Genomic DNA, 7524 nt, shown 5'->3' on the forward strand with positions numbered 1-7524 from the left:
AAGAACAAGTCCCTAGGACAGGCTCTGGCTTCTAACAAACCAGCAGGGTGGGGAGATGAGAAATAAGTCAACAAGTGACATATATGGTGTGTGAGAGAGGGATAAGAGCTCTACTGAGAAGTAAAGCAGGGAAGGCCTCCCTGAGGAGGTGACTTTGGAGCAGAGACTAGGAGGTGAGGGCAGGCACCAGGGGGCCATCCTGAAGAAGAGCGTCCCAGGAAGAGGAGTGGGAGCTGCCCAAAAGGTTTAGGATGAGCAGGAGATCCGTGGGGCTGGGGGAGAGAGAGAATTGTAAAGAGATCATTGGAAAGTTATTGGAACAAATCGGCCAGCCCGCCAGCTTAATTATCCCACTCCTGAGTTTTCTTCAGTTCTCTCCCGTCTGTTCAGGCTCTAGCCACCATTTGGCTCTAGTCATCACACCCAGGTTCTCCCTGCTGATGCTCTGGCTGCCTTGACTGCGTCTTCTGCCCTGTAAATACTTGTCAGGTGCCTCTGCTGGGTCCAGCAGCACCCCAAGCTTTGGGGCTGCAGCGATGAAAAAGCCGATAAGATCCTCCCCCGCAGAACCTAAATCTGGTGGTGGACTGGTCTAGTCCAGCAGTCCCCCACCTCTGGGCTCTAATGCCTGATGATCTGAGGTGCAGTTGATGTAATAATAATAAAGTGCACAAGAAATGTAATGTGCTTGAATCATCCCAAAATCACCCCCCACCCCCCTGGGTCCGTGGAAAAACCATCTTTCACAAAACCACTACCAGGTACCAAAAAGGTTAGAGATGCCGGTCTAGACAATAAACAAGTTAAAATTTTGGATTGAAGTATAGGGCTTCCCAGGTGGCTCAGTGGGTAAAGACTCCATCTGCGATGCTGGAGATACAGGAGACGCTGGTTTGATCCCTGGGTCAGGAAGATCCCCTGGAGGAGGGCACGGCAACCTGCTCCAGTACTCTTGCCTGGAGAATCCCATGGATAGAGGAGCTAGGCAGGCTACAGCTCATAGAGTCACAAAGAATCAGACATGACTTAGCAACTGAGCATGCACGCATGCATAGTATGCTGAAGTGTAATGAGTTGGACACGACATAGCGATGGAACAACAACAAAAGTGTAATGAATTTGTTTCATGAACTGAGTACCCTTGTGCAACCAGTACCCAGATCAAGAAACAGTACTCACTCTCCTAACTCCTGATAATAGACTAGTTTCTCCTGGTTTTGAACTTGAAATAAAAGAAGCATGCAATCCGTTCTCCCTTGTGCCTGACTCTTTTCATTCAACCTCCTGTTTGTGAGATTCATCAGTGCCATGTGGATGGCAATTATTCACTCCCTGTGGAAGAATTTAATTGAGGGGCACCATGGTCTGAAGTAAGCTCTGGAAGGCTCTTTTGGCTGTTGTGTGAACAGACATCGAGGGACAAACGCAGGAGAAGGGAGGCTGGTTAGCAGGCAAGAGTCGAGTTGTAGGTGGCTTGGCTCAGGGTGCTGGCTGTGGAAATGCAGGGAAGTGATCAGGCTTCAGGTATATTGTGCAGGTAGATGTTACAGAATTTGTGCATAGATTGTACTGGAGATGAGGGAAAGGAGAGACTCGCTGATGTGGGGTTCATGATTCAAATCCCTGATTTTTGTCTTGAGAAGATGAGGTTTAATGAGATGGGAATCTGAGTGAGGGACAGACTTTAGGATTGGTTGGAGATGTCCATTTTGAACATGACTGAAATGCTACATTAATACAGAGCGACCGTATGTCCTAGTGTGCCCGGGCAGTTCGAGTTATATCTGTGGTTCCAGTTTAATTCACAGCACCTATTTTTGATCTTAGAAGTGTTTGGATGATGAATTATATGCTCCTCTCACTTGCTGGACATCCATGTGGTTATGTCAAAGTCGAGGCTGGAAGTGTGTATTTGGGAACATACAGATGCTTTGAAAATCACAGACTGACTGATGTCACCTAAGAGGAGATGGAGATGGAGAGAGAAGAAAGAGGGTCCCAGAATCAAGCCAGCAAGGAAGATGGAAAGATGGGGCTTGTGAGATGGAGAAAAATAGGAGGATGTAGGGAGTCAGGGTTTCAAGAAGGAAGAAGAGTTGGCTGCCTGCAGCCAAGCAGAGATGTCTGCTCCTTTGACAGCAGTTTCAAAGGAGAGCTGGGCACAGAAGCAAGTTGGAGGTTGAGGAGGGAAAACTCTAAGGCTGTGCAGATGCAACGGTAAATAGCTCTCTCCCATGTGGGTGGGAGGGAGGATGGAGAATTGGACAGTAGCTTTAAAGGAGGTGGCAATAAAGGCAGTGCCTTTAAACAGGGGAGTAATAGAGGTTGTTTTAAGGCTGTGGAATGGTCCTTCAGAGAGGGGTACATTGATTATGCAAGAGCGGGGCGACCTATACAGTGCTGCTCTGACATTCTTGCTACGTCCTTGTGCACATATGCAGTCTTTTTGGCTCAAACACTTAGAAGTAGAATAAATGAGTTGTGGGTTTGTGTTTTCTATCTTTCACTGCCAGGGCTGCCACATACAGTCACTATTATTATTATTTTGAAATTTTGGCTGCTCCTGGTCTTTGTTGTGGCACGTGGGCTCTGTTGCCCTGCAGCACGTGGGCTCTTAATTCCCCGACCAGGGATTGAACCTGTGTCCCCTGCATTGAATCCTTTTTTTAAAAAAAATATTTACCTTGGAGAAGGAAATGGCAACCCACTCCAGTATTCTTGCCTGGGAAATGCCATGGACAGAGGAGACTGGAAGGCTACGAAGAGTCGGATATGAATAAAGCGACCAAACAGTCCCACTTACACTAATGTATTATGTTAAAAAGAGAAAACAAAATTGAAAACCAGAAAAAAAAATTTATTTGGCTGCGCCAGGTCTTAGTTGGGGCACGCAGGGTCTTTTGGTTGTGGCACACAAACTCTTAGTTGTGACATGTGGGATCTGGTTCCCTGACCAGGGGTTGAAACCGGGTCACTAAGCGTGGAGTCTTAGCCCCTGGACTGCCAGGGACGTCCCATACTAAATACGGTTATGACAACTTTGCAGTTTGTTGCCAGATTGTTCTTCAGAGGGGTTGTATCAATTTACAGTCTCATAAGGAGGGCCCAAGAGATCCTAGCTGTCTGCATGCTTACCAGTACTTGGTATTCTCAGACGTTTCAGTTTAGTCCATCTGAAGAGTGTGAAGTACACTCATCAAAGTATGGTTTTAATTTGCATTCTCTTGATTAGCTCGTGAAAAAAACATCTACTCGTAAGTTTATTGGACACTCAGGAATCTTCATCTGTGAATTACCTGGGCCTGTTTTTCTGTTGAATTGTTTTTATTTATGTTTTTATTGATTTGTAATTATTGCTCTGTTACAGTTAGTAATCTTTTTTGTCAGTTATCTGTGCTACAAACATTTTCTCTTCGTGTGAGGCTTGTTTTTTCATTTTGTTTTATGGTACCTGTTCACGAGAACAAGTTTTTAATTTTAGTGCCAAATTTATCAGACTTTCACAATTTGTGCTTCTTTTGGTCTCTTGTCTAAAAAAGCATTCCTATTCAGAGATCACAAAGAAACCCATCTATACATTTTTCTAAAATGTTTACATTTTTTTCCTGTTGTGTATTTCTGTTTGTACTTGCTTTTTTTTTTTTTTAAATGGAAGAGAAGGAACGAGTGGCTTTATTTCTTTGCCAGGCAAAGGGGAAACACAGTAGGCTAGTGCCTCAAGAACTGTGGCCCCTGAATTTGTTTTTTAAGCCATTAAAATTATCCTTGAAAGGATTATTATTATTATTATTATTATTATCTGTCTCCAGGGAGTGTGGACTCAGGTGACTGGAGATCAGAGTGAAAAGAAGACATTGTCTTTAGATAGTTTTGAGTTTTGAACATATGAACAAAATACCTATTCAAAAATTAGTGAATAATTTAAATAAAAATTCATTAAAAAGGTGCTGCAAAAACAGAAATTGTTTTTCAGAAACACTTAAATCTCGAATGTACCTACAGTTAATTTTTGTGTATGGTATAAAACAGGGATCCAACTTTAGCTTGTCCACAAAGATAGTCATGCCTTCCCCTATTTCTTCCTTATTATTCTTTTATTTGGGGCTTCCTTGGTGTTCAGATGGTAAAGAATCTGCCTGCAATGTGGGAGACCTGGATTCCATGCCCGGGTGGGAAAGATCCCCGGGAGGAGGGCAGGGCAACCCACTCCAGTATTCTTGCCTGGAGAATCCCATGGACAGGAAAGCCTGGCAGGTTACAGTCCATGGGGGTCACAAACAGTCAGACACGACTAAGCACATTCTTTTTTTTTAATTTTTATTTTTTCATTTATTTTTATTAGTTGGAGGCTAATTACTTTATAATATTATAGTGGTTTTTGCCATACATTGACATGAATCAGCCATGGATTTACATGTGTTCCCCATCCTGATCCCCCCTCCTGCCTCCCTCCCCATCCCATCCCTCTGGGTCTTCCCAGTGCACCAGCCCTGAACACTTGTCTCATGCATCCAACCTGGGCTGGTGATCCTGTTTCACCCTTGATAGTATACTTGTTTCAATGCTGTTCTCTCAGAACATCCCACCCTCGCCTTCTCCCACAGAGTCTAAAAGTCTGTTCTGTACATCTGTGTCTCTTTTTCTGTTTTGCATATAGGGTTATCGTTACCATCTTTTTAAATTCCACATATATGCGTTAGTATACTGTATTGGTCTTTATCTTTCTGGCTTACTTCACTCTATATAATGGGCTCCAGTTTCATCCATATTATTAGAACTGATTCAAATTAATTCTTTTTAATGGCTGAGTAATATTTCATAGTGTATATGTACCACAGCTTTCTTATCTATTCATCTGCTGATGGGCATCTAGGTTGCTTCAATGTCCTGGCAACTGTAAACAGTAAGCACATTCTTTTACTTGACTTCTCCAGGTCTTAGTTGTGGCACATAGGCTCTTCCATCTTCATTGTGGCATGAGGGATCTTTTTTCTAAGTTGTGGCATACAAACTCTTACTTGCAGCATGTGGGGTCTAGCTCCCTAACCAGGGATCAAACCCAGACCCCTGCCTTGGGATTTGACTACCAGGAAAGTCCCCTTCCCATGTTCCTATGATTAGTTTATTCGTATTCATCCTTCCAAACTCAACTTAGATTCATATATTCCAACTTTGCTGCCATGATAACCTATAAAGCAGTGCCATCCATCAGAAACACAATGAAAACCACACGTGTAGTTTAAGATTTCTAGCGGTTACATTAAATAAATAGGAGAAATTAATTTTAACAGTATATTTATTTAATCCAGTATACTAATCAGGGTCAAAATTATTGCTATTGTTCACATTAATTTTCATGCTAAATATTAAAAATCTAGTGTGTATTTTACATTTACAGGTGATCACAGGAGCTCTGTGGCTACCTGTGGTGAGTGGTTATCATATTGGATGGCATGGCTGTAGACAGGTATCACAGAATGTGCCATATTATACTGGAAGGATCTGGGCTCGTATCAACCTCTGTTTTTAGCCAGTGAGCTTCTGAAAGACGGGCACCAAGTCTTAATCATCTATGTACTCCTTCTCCGTGTACCTAGCGAGCGATTTGAGTAGAGGTCCTCAGTTTTTAGTTGAAAGGATTGAACGCTGACTGCTTTTTTAAAAACTGGGGTATACTTGCTTTACAATGTTGTACAATAAAGTGAATTAGCTATATGTATACATTTATCCCCTCTCTCTTGGCCTTCCCTCCCCCTGACCCCACATCCCACCCATCTAGATCATTACAGAGCACCAAGCTGAGCTGTCTATTATACAGCAGGTTCCCACTAGCTGTCTATTTTACACATGGTAGTGTGAGGATGGGGCTTCCCTTGTGGCTCAGTCAGTAAAGAATCCTCCCGCAATACGGAGGACCTGGGTTTGATCACTGGATTGGGAAGATCCTCTAGAGGAGGGCATGGCAACCCACTCTAGTATTCTTGCCTGGAGAACTCCATGGACAAAGGAGCCTGGCGGGCTACAGTCCACAGGGTCACAAAGAGTCGGACACGACGACTGAGTGACTAAGAGCACAGTGAGTTTATGTCAACCCCAATCTCCCAACTCATCCCAGTACCCCCACCCCGTGTCCACATGGCCATTTTCTATGTCTGGGTCTCTATTTCTGCCCTGCAAATAGGTTCATCTGTACCATTTTTCTAGATTCGATATATGTGTTAATGTATGATGCTTGTTTTTCTCTTTCTGACTTAACTTCACTCGGTATGACAAACACCTGGTTTATCCATATCTCTAGAAATAACCCAATTTTGTTCCTTTTTATGGCTAATATTCCACTGTATATATGTACCACATCTTCTTTATCCATTCATCTGTCAATGGAGAACTCTGACTGTTGACACACTGCTCTTTATATAAATCTCAACCTGGTTCACTGGGGAGTTCTACCCAAGGGCCCTAGCTCTGCTCCCTGGAACCTCACATGAAGTGTGTGTGTGCGTGCGTGTATGTGTGTGTGTGTGCGTGCGTGTGTGTGTGTGTTAGTCTTTCAGTCGTGTCCAACTCTTTGCAACCCATGGACTGTCACCCAAACAGGCTCCTCTGTCCATGGGATTCTCCAGGCAAGAACACTGGAGTGGGTAGTCATTCCCTTCTCCAGGGGATCTTCCCGACCCAGGGATTGAACCTGGGTCTCCTGCATGGGCAGGCAGATCTTTTACTGACTGAGCCACCAGTGAGGGTCCCCTAAATTTTCCCTTCTAAATATCCCAGAGTGCTTTCCCTTCCTTCTCTGGTCCCTCCTTCTCTGAACAACCACTGGGCTTGTGTCAGGACTCACAAGTGCCTGGAAAAGTTATGGTACATTCTCTATAATCATTTCTCATGTCAGTATTTTAGGCTCACAATCACACTGAAAGTTTCTTAATGCCCCGAGGTGAGCAGAGCCTTGGAGCACTGCTCCCAGGTGAAATCTACGGTGCCCAGGTGGGTGCTAGGTACTCACACTCGGACTTCTCTCAAGACTAATGTTTACAGTACATCTCATTTCTTCTGCTCAGATATTTTCCCCACTGCCTTGTCTCATCTTCAGAAATCAGAGCATTTCAGGGCTGGAAAACGCACACAGACATCCCAGTCCCATTCACTCATTTTTCGGTCAAGGATAGAGAGAAGCCATGAATGATGTCTTGCCCCAAATCTCAGTATCAGAACCAAGGACCAGCAAAAACCCGAGTCCCAGTTCTGGACCAGTGTTTCCTCTATTTTGGCTTCCTCCTGGGCCTCCTCCTGCCAGACTCTTCCTCAGCCCCGCTCCCACCCAGGCTGAACAGGCTGCCCTCCAGGGATGGGGGGCACGGCCAGGGCTCCAAAGAAACGTTTGGTGCTGCAGTCTGATGTGTGAACTGGGGGTGTGTGGCAGAAGGCCAGCAGTGGGTTAAAGTTAACACCAGACAATGATGCAATCACAGAGTCCAAATTGAGTGCAGGTCTCTTTAAGAAAGGAGTAGCTGTAATCTGAAG

The sequence above is a fragment of the Odocoileus virginianus genome, chromosome 17, assembly GCF_023699985.2.
Source record: "Odocoileus virginianus isolate 20LAN1187 ecotype Illinois chromosome 17, Ovbor_1.2, whole genome shotgun sequence".
In the NCBI taxonomy this organism is placed as follows: domain Eukaryota; kingdom Metazoa; phylum Chordata; class Mammalia; order Artiodactyla; family Cervidae; genus Odocoileus; species Odocoileus virginianus.